The sequence below is a fragment of the Oryctolagus cuniculus genome, chromosome 13 (genome assembly GCF_051225735.1).
Source record: "Oryctolagus cuniculus isolate XC-2025 breed Fujian yellow rabbit chromosome 13, ASM5122573v1, whole genome shotgun sequence".
Taxonomy (NCBI): Eukaryota; Metazoa; Chordata; class Mammalia; order Lagomorpha; family Leporidae; genus Oryctolagus; species Oryctolagus cuniculus.
Genome location: NC_142879.1, coordinates 109,250,586 through 109,262,716, shown reverse-complemented (window position 1 = coordinate 109,262,716; position 12,131 = coordinate 109,250,586). Strand labels below are relative to the sequence as shown.

Here is a 12,131-nt window from a genome sequence, read left to right as displayed (position 1 = left end):
AGGGCCCACGCCCCTTTCAGAGCCGCAGCCTTCCTGTGATGCACCTCCAAGGCAGAGGAAGACGGCTCCTGCCGCCCACACGGGAGACCTCACGGCATTCCTGCCTCCGCAGGTACTGCAGGCGTTTGGAAGTGAATCCTCAGACAGACCTCTCTAGGATTCTCCCTCCCTATCACTCTGCCTTTCACACAAGTAAATATTTTTTTAAAAAAAGGCCTAAGCATAAAAGTGTAAAACTTGGAGCTACATGCGACAGGTGGATTGAGCCACATATGAGCATGGGCTGGAGTGTCGGCCGCTCTACTTGAGATCCACATCCCTGCTAAGGCACCTGGGAAAGCAGCCGAAGATGACCCAAGTCCTTGGACCCCTGCCATGCACAAGGGAGACACAGATGAGTTCCTGGCTTTGGCCTCGCCCAGCCCGGCTGTTGTGGCCATTTTGGGGAGCAAACCAGCAGATGGAAGATTTTCTCTCTCTCTCTTTGCCTTTCAAATAAAATATTTTCTAGAAAAATATAAAGCTCTAAGAAAATGGAAAAAGTTCTTAACTTTGACTTTAGCAATAATTCTCGGATATGACATGAAAGCACAAACGAGAGAAACAACAGGTGAGTTAGACTTCACCAAAGGATACTACAGCAGAGTAAAGCCAATCCCAAAAGGAAACAGTTGCAACCCATAGGAGGGTACTACAAAAAGTCCATGGAAAATGCACAATACAAAAAATTACGTGTGGGGCCGGCGCCTGTGGCGTAGCAGGTGGGGCCGCCATCTGCAGTGCAGGCATCCCATATGGGTGCCAGTTCTAGTCTCGGCTACTCCACTTCTGATCTGGCTCTCTGCTATAGCCTGGGAAAGGAGTAGAAGATGGCCCAAGTCCTTGGGCCCCTGCAAGTGGGAGACCCAGAGGAGGCTCTTGGCTCCTGGCTCCGGATTGGCTAAGCTCTGCCCGTTTTGGCCGACTGGGAAGTGAACCAGCAGATGGAAGACCTCTCTCTCTCTCTCTGCGTTAACTCTGACTTTCAAATGGAGAGAGAGAGAGAGAGAGAGAGAGAGAGAGAGAGAGAGAGAGAGAAAGGAAGGGAGGGAGGGAGGGAGGGATTTAAAAAAAAAAAGAAAGAAAACATCATTGTAAGCTGTAAAAAAAAAAAAAAATTATGTGTATGGAGTTCCAGGCTCCTGGCTGTGGCCTGGCCCAGCCCTGGCTGCTGTGGGCATTTAAGGAGTCAATAAGCAGGTGGAAGATCGATCTCTTTCTCTCTCTTCCCCTCTCTCTGTGTAACTCTGGCTTTCAAATAAATAAAATAAATCTTAAAAAAAAAAAAAAAAAAACACCTGAGCCGGTGCTGTGGCATAGCAGGATAGCAGGTAAAGCCAGCCAGTGGCAGTATCCCTTATGGGTGCTGGTTTGAGTTCCAGCTGCTCCACTTCCAATCCAGCTCTCTGCTGTCGCCTGGGAAAGCAGATGACCCAAGTGCTTGGGCCCCTGCACCTGCATGGGAGACCTGGAAGAATCTCCTGGCTTCCGATCAGCTCAGCTCCTACTGTTGTGGCCATTTGGGGAGTGAACCAGCAGATGAAAGACTCCTCTTCCTCCCTCTCTCTCTCTCTCTCTGCCTCCTTCTCTGTGTAACTCTGACTTTCAAATAAATAAATAAATAAACCTTTAAAAAAAACTTACTTTTTCAAATCTGTTTTCTTTTAAAAAAATTCTATTTTCATTTTACTTGAAAGGCAAAGAGAGACTGAGATCCTCCGTCCACTAACCCACTCCCCAAATGCCTCCAACAGCAAAGAGCCCATTAACTCCACCCAGGTCTCCCACAGGGGTGGCAGGGACCCCAGAACATGAGCTGCTTCCCAGGTTTGCCCCCCATTAAGAAGTTGACTCATGGCCAGTGCTGCGGCTCACTTAGCTAATCCTCTGCCTGAGGTGCCGGCACCCAGGGTTCTAGTCCAGGTTGCTCCTCTTCCAGTCCAGCTCTCTGCTGTGGCCCAGGAAGGCAGTGGAGGATGGCCCAGGTGCTTGGGCCCTGCACCTGCATAGGTGACCAGGAGGAAGCACCTGGCTCCTAGCTTCGGATCGGGCAGCACGCCGGCCGTAGTGGCCATTTTGGGGGTGAACCAACGGAAAGGAAGACCTTTCTTTCTGTCTTTCTCTATTACTGCCTAATTTTGCCTGTCAGAAAAAAAAAAAAAAAAAAGAAGAAGAAGAAGAAGAAGTTAACTCAGAAGTGGCAAAGTGGGGACTTGAACCAGGCACTCTGATATGAGATGCAGATATCCCAAGAAGTCACATAACAACTGCATCAAACATCTGTCCCTTTAATTCCATTTTCCCTCTTTCAGACTCCTCCTATATCTGATAAGGGATTAACACCCAGAGTTCAGGGGTGGCACTGCGTCGTACTGGGTTAAGCCACGGCCTGCAGTGCCAGCATCTGTATGGGCACCAGTTTGTGTCCCGGCTACTCCACTTGCAATCCAGCTCCCTGCTACTGTGCCTGGGAAAGCAGTGGAAAATGGCCCAAGTTGTTGAGCCCCTGCACCCATGTGGGAGACCCAGATGAAGCTGCTGGCTCCTGGGTTCAGCCTGCCCAGCCCTAGTCATTGTGGCCATTTGTAGAGTGACAACGAATGGAAGACCCCTCTCGCTCTTTCTCTATAACTCTGCCTTTCAAATAAATAAAACAAATATTTTAAAAACTATATCCAGAGTTCAAACCCCTTTAACTCAGCAACAAAAGAAAAATCCAACCTAATTTGAAATTGCGCAGAGGTTAAACACACCCTTCTCCCAACAAAATACAGAAGCAGCCAAGAAGCCCAGGAAAAGAGGCTCAGCATCACAAGTCATTAGTGAAACGCAAACCAAAACCACACCGTGAGACCACGTCACCCCAGCAGCATGACCTTGCCTTTCAACATGGGAGACCACGTCACCCCAGCAGCACGACCTTGCCTTTCAACATGGGAGACCACGTCACCCCAGCAGCACGACCTTGACTTTCAACAAACAGAAAGCAGAAGCCTGACGCACTGCCGGCGGAAAAGAAAAATGGCACAGCAGCTTCAGAAAACAGAGTAAGGGTCCTCCGAGGCCTCGGCCCACGGTGGCCACAGCCCAGCACTGCTCCCCACATGCTCACCCATGTTCACCTGGGGGCAGGGAACAGACGCCGTGTGGCCATGTTCCTTCCAGCACTGCTCACGACAGCTTCAAGGAGAAAACCACCCCAGTGTGCATCACTAGATCAATGTGCCACGGAATACCACACACACAGACATGCATGCAACATACATGCAGACAACATACAGACACACAGCATCCAGGAAGCTCTGATACATGCTCCAACATGGGTGGGCCGTGAAGACACCACACTAAGCCAAATAAACCAGACACAATCGGACAAATCCCGTATGACCCTACTGACAGGAGGTACCTAGAACAGGAAATTCACCAACACAGAGGGTGAGAGCAGGGAAATGGGGGCATGTGTGTGTGTGTGTGGTCAAGTGAGCAGTGATGGCCGGCACCGCGGCTCACTAGGCTAATCCTCTGCCTGCGGTGTTGGCACCCCGGGTTCTAGTCCCGGTTGGGGCGTCGGTTCTGTCCTGGCTGCTCCTCTTCCAGTCCAGCTCTCTGCTGTGGCCCAGGAAGGCAGTGGAGGATGGCCCAAGTGCTTGGGCCCTGCACCGCATGGGAGACCAGGAGAAGCACCTGGCTCCTGGCTTCAGATTGGCATGGCGTGTGCCGGCCGTAGCAGCCATTTGGGGGGGTGAACCAACGGAAGGAAGACCTTTCTCTGTCTCTCTCTCACTGTCTAACTCTGCCTGTCAAAAAAAAAAAAAAAGACAGAGAGAGCAGTGACACCACTAAGCTACACAACTAAAGATGGGTGCACAGGCAAATTTTGCTATGCACATTTTACCACAATAAATATATATATATACTGTCCTCATTCTAAGTACTTAAGGTCTAGATCACACATCCAGAAAGTACTGTTTTAAGAAAAGGAACTAAGGGGCCAGGTGAGTTGGCACAGTGGGTGGGGCCTCCACCTGCGACACAGGCATCCCAAGTGGGCCTGGTTAGAGATCCGGCTGCTCCACTTCTGACGCAGCTCCCTGCTAGCGTGCCTGGGAAGGCAGCAGGTGATACCTCAAGAGCCTGGATCCTTGCCACCCATGTAGGAGACCTGGACAGAGTTCCAGGCTCCTGGCTTCAGCCTGGACCAGCCCTGGCCTTGTGGCCCTTTGGGGAGTGAACCAGCAGATGGAAGATTTTCTCTCTCTCTGCCTCTGTCACTCCTCTATAACTCTGACTTTCAAATAAATAAATAATCTTTTCAAAAAATTTTAATTCCCGGGACTGGCACTGTGGCACAGTAGGTTAAGCCTCTGCCTGTGGCGCCAGCATCCCATATGGGTGCCGGTTCCAGTCCTGGCTGCTCCTCTCCTGATCCAGCTCTCTGCTACAGCCTGGGAAAACAGTGGAGGATGGCCCAAGTGCTTGGGCCCCTGCACCCCCATGGGAGACCGGGAGGAAACTTCTGGCTCCCTTGGCTTCAGATCGGTGCAGCTCCAGCCATTTCAGCCATTTGGAGAGTGAACTAGCAGATGTAAGACCTTTGTCTCTGTCTCGCCCTCTCTCTGTAACTCTACATCTCAAATAAATAAAAAATAAATAAATAAAAAAATTTTAATTCCCAGCCCACGCTGCGGCTCACTAGGCTAATCCTCCGCCTGTGGCGCCGGCACACTGGGTTCTAGTCCCGGTCGGGGCGCCGGATTCTGTCCCGGTTGCCCCACTTCAAGGCTGGCTCTCTGCTGTGGCCAGGGAGTGCAGTGGAGGATGGCTCAGGTGCTTGGGCCCTGCACCCCATGGGAGACCAGGATAAGTACCTGGCTCCTGCCTTCAGATCAGCGCAGCGCACCGGCCGTGGCAGCCACTGGAGGGTGAACCAATGGCAAAGGAAGACCTTTCTCTCTGTCTCTCTCACTGTCCACTCTGCCTGTGGAAAAAAAAAAAAAAAAAAAGCTTTTAAAAAAATTTTTAATTCCCAAGTATCAGGACTACTTGGGGATCTTGTCCCATGGCTCATTAATAACTTACATGATTACTGAGACTACTGCAAAAGTATCCTCTACCTGCCACTGTCAGAAAAACAGTCATGACACACCCAAGTCCAGGGGCAGGGTCAGCATCCACCCTGTGCTGCTGGCCTGGAATCAGAGGTGCCAGTGGAAGCTCATGGTTTTACTACACATGTGCATATGCACGCGTGCACACACACACGAGATTCAGATTCCCGCATCGCTATCTCTGTGCCCAGGAACCATATACATACACATGCCAGCTCCATCCACTGAGAAGGGCCGGGGAGCAATGACATCCAGTAATGCAAGCACACGAGGAACCCATACCTCGGTTTCTAAATAATCATACGCCTCAGGGCCAGCACTGTGGCGTACTGGGTTAAGCCATCATCTGCAATGCCCAAATCCCATACGAGAGCCTGTTCCAGTCCTGGCTGCTCACTTCCGATCCAGCTCCTTACTAACGAACCTAGGGAAAGTAGCAGAGGATGGTCCAAGTGCTCTAGCCCCTGACACCCACATGGGAGACCTGGAAGCTCCTGGTTCCTGGCTTCGGCCTGGTCAGCCTCGGCTGTTACAGCCATTTGGGAGTGAACCAGAGGATGGAAGATTCTCTCTCTGTGTCTCTGTCTCTCGCTCTCTAACTCTGCCTTTCAAAAAATAAATAAATAGTAACAATAATCATTCTCCAACGAAACAAAGCTCCCTGAACAAGTGACTGCTTCCAAGTTGAGGGCGGAAACAACACAAGTACAGCCTAGACCATCTTAGGATGTCAGAAAACAGGAAGTGCTCTCCTAAAGAAAAGAGGACAGAGTCGGAGCTGGCACTGTGGCGTTGAGTAAAGCCGCCGCCTGCAATGCCAGCATCCCACATGGGTGCCAGTTCAAATCCCGGCTGCTCCACTTCTGATCCAGCTCTCTGCTATGGCCTGGGAAAGCAGTGGAGGATGGCCCAAGTCCTTGGGCCCCTGCACCCATGTGGGAGACCCAAAGAAACTCCTGGCTTCAGATCAGCGCAGCTTCAGCTGATGAAGCCATTGAGGGAGTGAACCAACAGATGGAAGACCTCTCTCTCTCTCTCTACCTCTCTGCCTCTGCCTCTCTGTAATTCTGCCTTTGAAAGAAATAAATAATTGTTTTTTTTTTTTTTTTTTTTTTTAAAGAAAGAAAGGAACAAAGACAAGGGCAAGAGCCAACCTGGAGGCCAAGTCTGCCAAGTCTGGAACAATGTGCGCGACAAGACAAAGAGGGTCGCACTGGATCACAAGCCGCGTGCACAGTCAGCACTGACAAGGGCAAGCCACTAAGCAGGCACAGAGGCACGGGGAAGGACCCCTGTCCCGAACAGATGCAGTCTGGCCAAGAAACGTGGCAGGCGCTGAGAAACACAGCATCACCAGGAGCAGAACATCACGGTGACCACGGCCGCAGGCGGGCCCCACCCAGGCGTGCTGGAATCAGCAGGTGGATGCCTGCGCAGGCAGGGTATCTGTCTGCTTCCAGAGACGCGCCCCCACGTACCCACCAGTCACAGGGAGAACACACTAACTCTGCACGTGGCGAGGTGGGGCAGGTGCCACCTGACCCGGGGAGGGTTCACGTCCCCTCTCTGGGACACACTGGGCCCCTGGACCCTGTGGGGGTAGCTCTGAGTAGGACTCACGATCATTTCTGCCAAAAACACACGGCCTCTGTTTAATGAGGAAACCAGACAAATGGAAACCGCAGACCTCCTACGAAACAACGGAGCACGCTCCTCACGAGTGTGGAGGTCCTGAAGAAGGAAACAAACTGTTAGGACAGATGCCACGTCTGACCCTGGCCTGATTCTGGACACAGACAGAGGTCATCGGTGGAGAACTGGAGAAATGCGGTCTAGGACCAGCGTGCGCCTCCTGGGTCACGCCACCCCGCACGGAGCTGCTAACGCAGGGAGCAGCCCAATGAGGGGCAAGTCTGAGCTCTCCACCTTGGAAACTGAAGGTTACAATGAAGTCAAACCTGACTCAGAGACGCCTGACCAACGCTTACTGCACAGGCCAAGCCTCTACCAGCTGATGGAGATCTGCCTTCAAGAAGCTTACTGCTCTCCACCTTGCGGCGCCGGCAAACCGGGTTCTAGTCCCGGTTGGGGCGCCGGATTCTGTCCCGGTTGCCCCTCTTCCAGGCCAGCTCTCTGCTATGGCCAGGGAGTGCAGTGGAGGATGGCCCAGGTGCTTGGGCCCTGCACCCCATGGGAGACCAGGAAAAGCACCTGGCTCCTGGCTCCTGCCAGGATCAGCGCGGTGCGCCGGCTGCAGCGGCGGCCATTGGAGGGTGAACCAGCGGCAAAAGGAAGACCTTTCTCTCTCTGTCTCTCTCTCTCACTGTCCACTCTGCCTGTCAAAAAAAAAAAAAAAAAAAAAAGAAGCTTACTGCTGATAAGACAAAGAAAAATCACGGTCAGCCTGAGCAGTGAAAATCCTGGCACACGTAATTAGGCCACATGCAATGACTGAGTAACAGCAGTGACCCCGTAACACCATACAACGCTACGAGTATGTAAGAGAAACTCCTCTGATACAGCAGTGCACGAACAGGCTACGGAGCTTGACACTACACAGTTTCCATGGTAGTCTGCGTGAGTGTGGGGTAACTGTGTCTACTGCTGCAGGAAGTACCATCAGGCATTTTCTAACCGACTACTTCTCCGACTCAGAAACCAGCTGCTTGCTCTACTCTCAGAACAAAAGAAAGGTAACGCTAAAAGTAACAAAATCACACTGAACAAAGCATTTCTTGAATCGGGAACAATCTCAAAAAACAGCTGGATCAATTTACACACTAAGTACCTGACCAGGACTAGTGCCGTGGCACAGCAGGTTGAGCCACCACGTGCAGCGTCAGCATCCCATGTGAGCGCTGGTTCGAGTCCTGGCTGCTGCACTTCTGATCCAGCTCCCTGCGAATGCACCTGGGAGAGCAGCAGAAGACGGCCCCAGTGGGAGACCCACATGGAGCTCCAGGCTCCTGGCTTCCGCCAGGTCCAGCCCCAGCCTTTGAGGCCATTTGGGGAGTTGAATCAGCAGATGGAAGTTCGCTCTGTCTCTCCCTCTCTAACTCTCCCTTCCAAATAAACAGACAAAAATAAAACTTATATTATATATATGTATATAAAAAGAAGCACCTGGCTAAAGATAGCTAACTCAAAGTTAAAATGTCAACCAATACAGAAGGATTATAAACTCAGCAGGAAACACAACATCAGTGTTTTTACTTCTTCAATATTAAAGCAACTTAGAGAAAACAGACTCCAAAAAAAGACAGGGTTCCATCACAGGCCAAAGTCCTTGCAGAGCTGACATAACCTGGAGACACCACTCGCTGTCTCAGAACTCCGGAGGACCAGAGGAACCACACGGCTAACAGTGCCAGCAAGGCTTCCCCAGGGCAAGCCGCACACAAAGCAGTGTCCGGGGCGAGTCCACCGCCGGCCTCGGCCACACAAACGACTCCCATCTGCAGTGGAACAGACACATGGCTGTTCAGGCCCCAGCCCAGCAGACACGCCGCAGCCATCCTCTAGGGCCACCCTGCTGACAGCAGCCTTCAGTCACACATAAGTCTCAGGGACGTGCTGTCCGACCCAGGGTGACAGTCCAATTTCTGCTTTTTCCAGCAGGTAACACTAGCCCGTCTTGCACACTCATGAGGTTAGGATTTAAGGGATGACCCTGTCATCAATTTACAGAAACTGAACTGAACAGTCCAGACCCAGAAACACTGCTCTTCATCACCACATTGCAGGACGCACGGGGCCTCGGCAGGTAAGGGGGACACGGCAGAAGCAGTGCAAACTTCCCTAAAAGTCTCCCGAAAGGAACCAGCTCTGCAGACAACCGCCATCTGCACTCACAAGCTCCCAGAAGGTGTCCTCGCCAGTGTCCCTCGGTTCTTTCCTTTCCTCAGCCCTTCGGCTGTGCTCACCCCATCTCATGAGTTTTAAATACTATTTAGGACTCCACAAGGCCACCGGGTGTCAAAGCACGTGACACAGGGGCCAGTAATACACGCACTACTTGCTTACAGGTGCACAAAATATATCTTTGGAAGAATATCCAAGAAACAGCCAACACTGACCAGCTCCAAGGAAAACTGACTGACGGGGACAAGTGGAGGCAGAGTTGAACTCCACACGCTTGTGCACAGTTTACACTTTCAGCCACAAGAACACAGCTTTTATTCAAAACAGAAGCACTCCCACAGGCACATGCTGATGGCCCTGCCCCACCCCGCTCTCTGCATCAGAACTCAGCTCCAGGAGCTCCAGGTCTGTCTCTCACTACTGGGTGCACGCCGCCTGCTCTGCAGCTGGTGCCTGCAGAACTTCTGCGGGACGAAGTAGACTCCAGCTGCCCGCGTCTCACCTCCACCTGCCCAGCTAGGCCCAGGCCGGCACAGGCGCTCCAACTCCACCCCACCTACCAAGCGGCTTCCCTCGGCTCTTCCCCATCCCCGCATCCCCATCCTTCCGCTGAAGCCAAAGACCCGGAAACCACCTCTGTCCCCACCGCACCGCACCCTCCTGCAAACCGCAAGTCCAGTGCGTCTTCGCGGCCAATCTCTCAACACTCTCCGGCCACGCCCTTCCCACTGCTTCTCTGCCCTTCTCCAATCTCCCGTCAGCCTAGCTTTTTAAAAAGCTCTGGGGCCAGCGCTGTGGCTCAGCGGGTTAAACAGCCCCTTGCAAGGCCGGCATCCCATATGGGCGCTGCCGGTTCGTGTCCTGGGAGGCAGTGGATGATGGTCCAAGGGCTTGGGCCCCTGCCACCCACGTGGGAGCCCTGGAGGGGTTCTGTGCTCCCAGCTTTGGCCTGGCCCAGCCCTGGCTTGTGCGGCCATTTGAGGAGTGAATCAGCAGAGGGAAGATCTCTCTCAGTAACTCTTGCTTTCAAATAAATCAGTAAAACTTTTTAAGATTTATTTATTTATTTGAAAGAGTTACAGAGAGAGAGAGAGAGATCTTCCATCTGCTGGTTCACTCTCCAATTGGCCACAACACCGGAGCTGTGCTGATCTGAAGCCAGGAGCCAGGAGCTTCTTCCAGGTCTCCCACGTGGGTGCAGGGGCCCAAGGGCTTGGGCCATCTTCTACTGCTTTCCCAGGCCACAGCAGAGAGCTGGGTCACAAGTGGAGAAGCCGGGACTTGAACCAGCACCCGTGAGAGATACCAGCACTGCGGGCGGCAGCTTTGCCAGCCCCAAATCAGTAAATCTTAAAAGTAAAAATAAAAAGTTTCAACAGGTCTTTGGTGTGCTTTAACAATAAAAGCCAAACTCCTTGACAGTGAGATAAGGACTCACATGACCTGCCCTCTGGCTATAACCTAAACATTTTTATTCATTTGTTCCAAATGCAGAGTGAGAGACAGAGAGGGAGGGAGAGGGAGGGAGAGGGGGGGAGGGGGAGGGAGGGGGAGGGAGGGGGAGAGAGAATCTCCCAGCGCTGGTTGGTTCACTCCCCAATGGCCACAACAGGCAGGGCTGGGCCAGGCCAAAGCCAGGAGTCAGGAACCCCATTCCGGCCTCCCATGTGGGTGCCGGGGCCTAAGCACTTGGGCCATCCACCGCTGCCCAGCCAGGCGCCACCAGCAGGGAGCTGGATCACAAGTGGAGCAGCCGGCACCCAAATGGGTGTCCCCGTCCGATGCTGCTGAGGCTCCCACGGGGGCCGGCGGCCTGGAGCGGTTTCCAGGGCCACTCCTCCCCGGAGCACAGAGGGTCCTTCTCAGGCCCCGGTCAGACGTCCCCTTAGCGAGGCCTCCGCTGCCCAGCGGCTGCGGCCACTCCTCCTCCACTCCTGGGGCTGCCCTTACCCTGTCTTAGGCCGACTCTGCCCAGCCGGGAGGCCGCACACCTCCGGCCTCCAGCCTGCCGCACGACCCCCAACGAGCCCATCGCCCAGCAGCACTAACCCGGTGTTACCTTCGTTACCTGTACTGAAGGCAAAATTCACTTCAAATTAGGTCCAGGATGTCTGATTAGCGACCCACTGGCAAGGGTAAGAAAAAAAAATGTATATATATATAGAGATAGAGAGAGAGAGAGCGAGCGAGCGAGATTCAGTCTACTCCCACTAATAAAGCAATGAAAAGTGACCAGAGCCTGCAGAGTGGTGTTCCGGGTGCATGGGAACCCCTAAATACTCAAACAGGACCAGAAAGGGTATTTTTCACACATTATGTGCAGGCACGGTACAGACGTGTTGCTACCAAGAAACAGCACCTGAAAAGAAAAGGGAAAAGTGGGGGTACCTCAGAACCCGGGTGCAGTCACCGTGCACCCCTCCGGGAGGGCTGCGGAGCCCTGGAGGGGGCAGGGGAGGCCAGGCGGAGCCACTCGTGTCCGTGCCCTCAGAAACACTCCACGGACTCCAGGCTGCTCCCCCGCGCCCGCTGCGCAGTCGGGGGTCGGGGCGCTGCGCCGGGCGGGCCCGCGGGAAGAGCCCCCACAGCCCGCGGACGCGAGCCCGTGCCCCTCGCACGCGTCCCCGCGCGGGGCGAGCAGCAGGTGCGGCGGGCCGGACCCGCGGGGCTTCTCCCCCAGACCCCGGCAGCAGGCCCCGGCTGAGGCGCCCCCCGGGAGCCGCGCGGGCCGCGCGCACGCCGGCCTCCCGCTCCCGGGGAGCACCGGGCCGCCGCTCCGGGGGCCGAGGCCCGCCGCCGAGGCCCCGCCACGGCCAGCGCGCCCGGGCGCCGCGGTCCCGGCCAGGCCGCCCCCTCCCCGCGCGAGCCCCACCCGGCCCCCAACTCCCCGCCGCCGCCCGGTTACCGGCAGGGGAGGCGTCCCGGCGCCGGCAGCTCCCGTCTGCACACGCAGGGCGCGGCGCCGGGGCCGCCGGCGGGACGGAGCCCCGGCGAGGACGCGGGCGGCGGCGGCGGCTGTCAGCTCGCGCCCCCCGCTCACCGCGCTGCCATTACTGGGCGCCCAGGCCGCCTCCCCGGCCGGCCGCCGCCACCGGCGCCCGAGGGCGGGGGTGGGGAGCCGAG

General features: G+C 54.6%; 1 protein-coding gene across 11 annotated transcripts in view; it reads right to left on the bottom strand.

Moving 5' to 3' along the window:
• The window catches only part of CUL2 (cullin 2), an 86,190-nt gene that overhangs the window by 73,498 nt on the left and 561 nt on the right, over window positions 1-12,131 (bottom strand). The window contains exons 1-2 of one of the 11 annotated variants that reach the window (XM_017350716.4): window positions 11,077-11,134; window positions 6,768-6,878 (exon numbers count right to left, since the gene is read on the bottom strand). The exons of 4 other annotated variants lie outside the window; for them this stretch is intronic. The gene's annotated coding sequence lies outside the window, so the exon portion shown is untranslated. Of the gene's footprint in view, window positions 1-6,767; window positions 6,879-11,076; window positions 11,135-11,913; window positions 12,124-12,131 lie in introns of those variants that run through there. 6 more of the 11 variants (XM_070056153.2, XM_089312475.1, XM_051833453.3 and 3 more) reach the window with 6 other exon arrangements.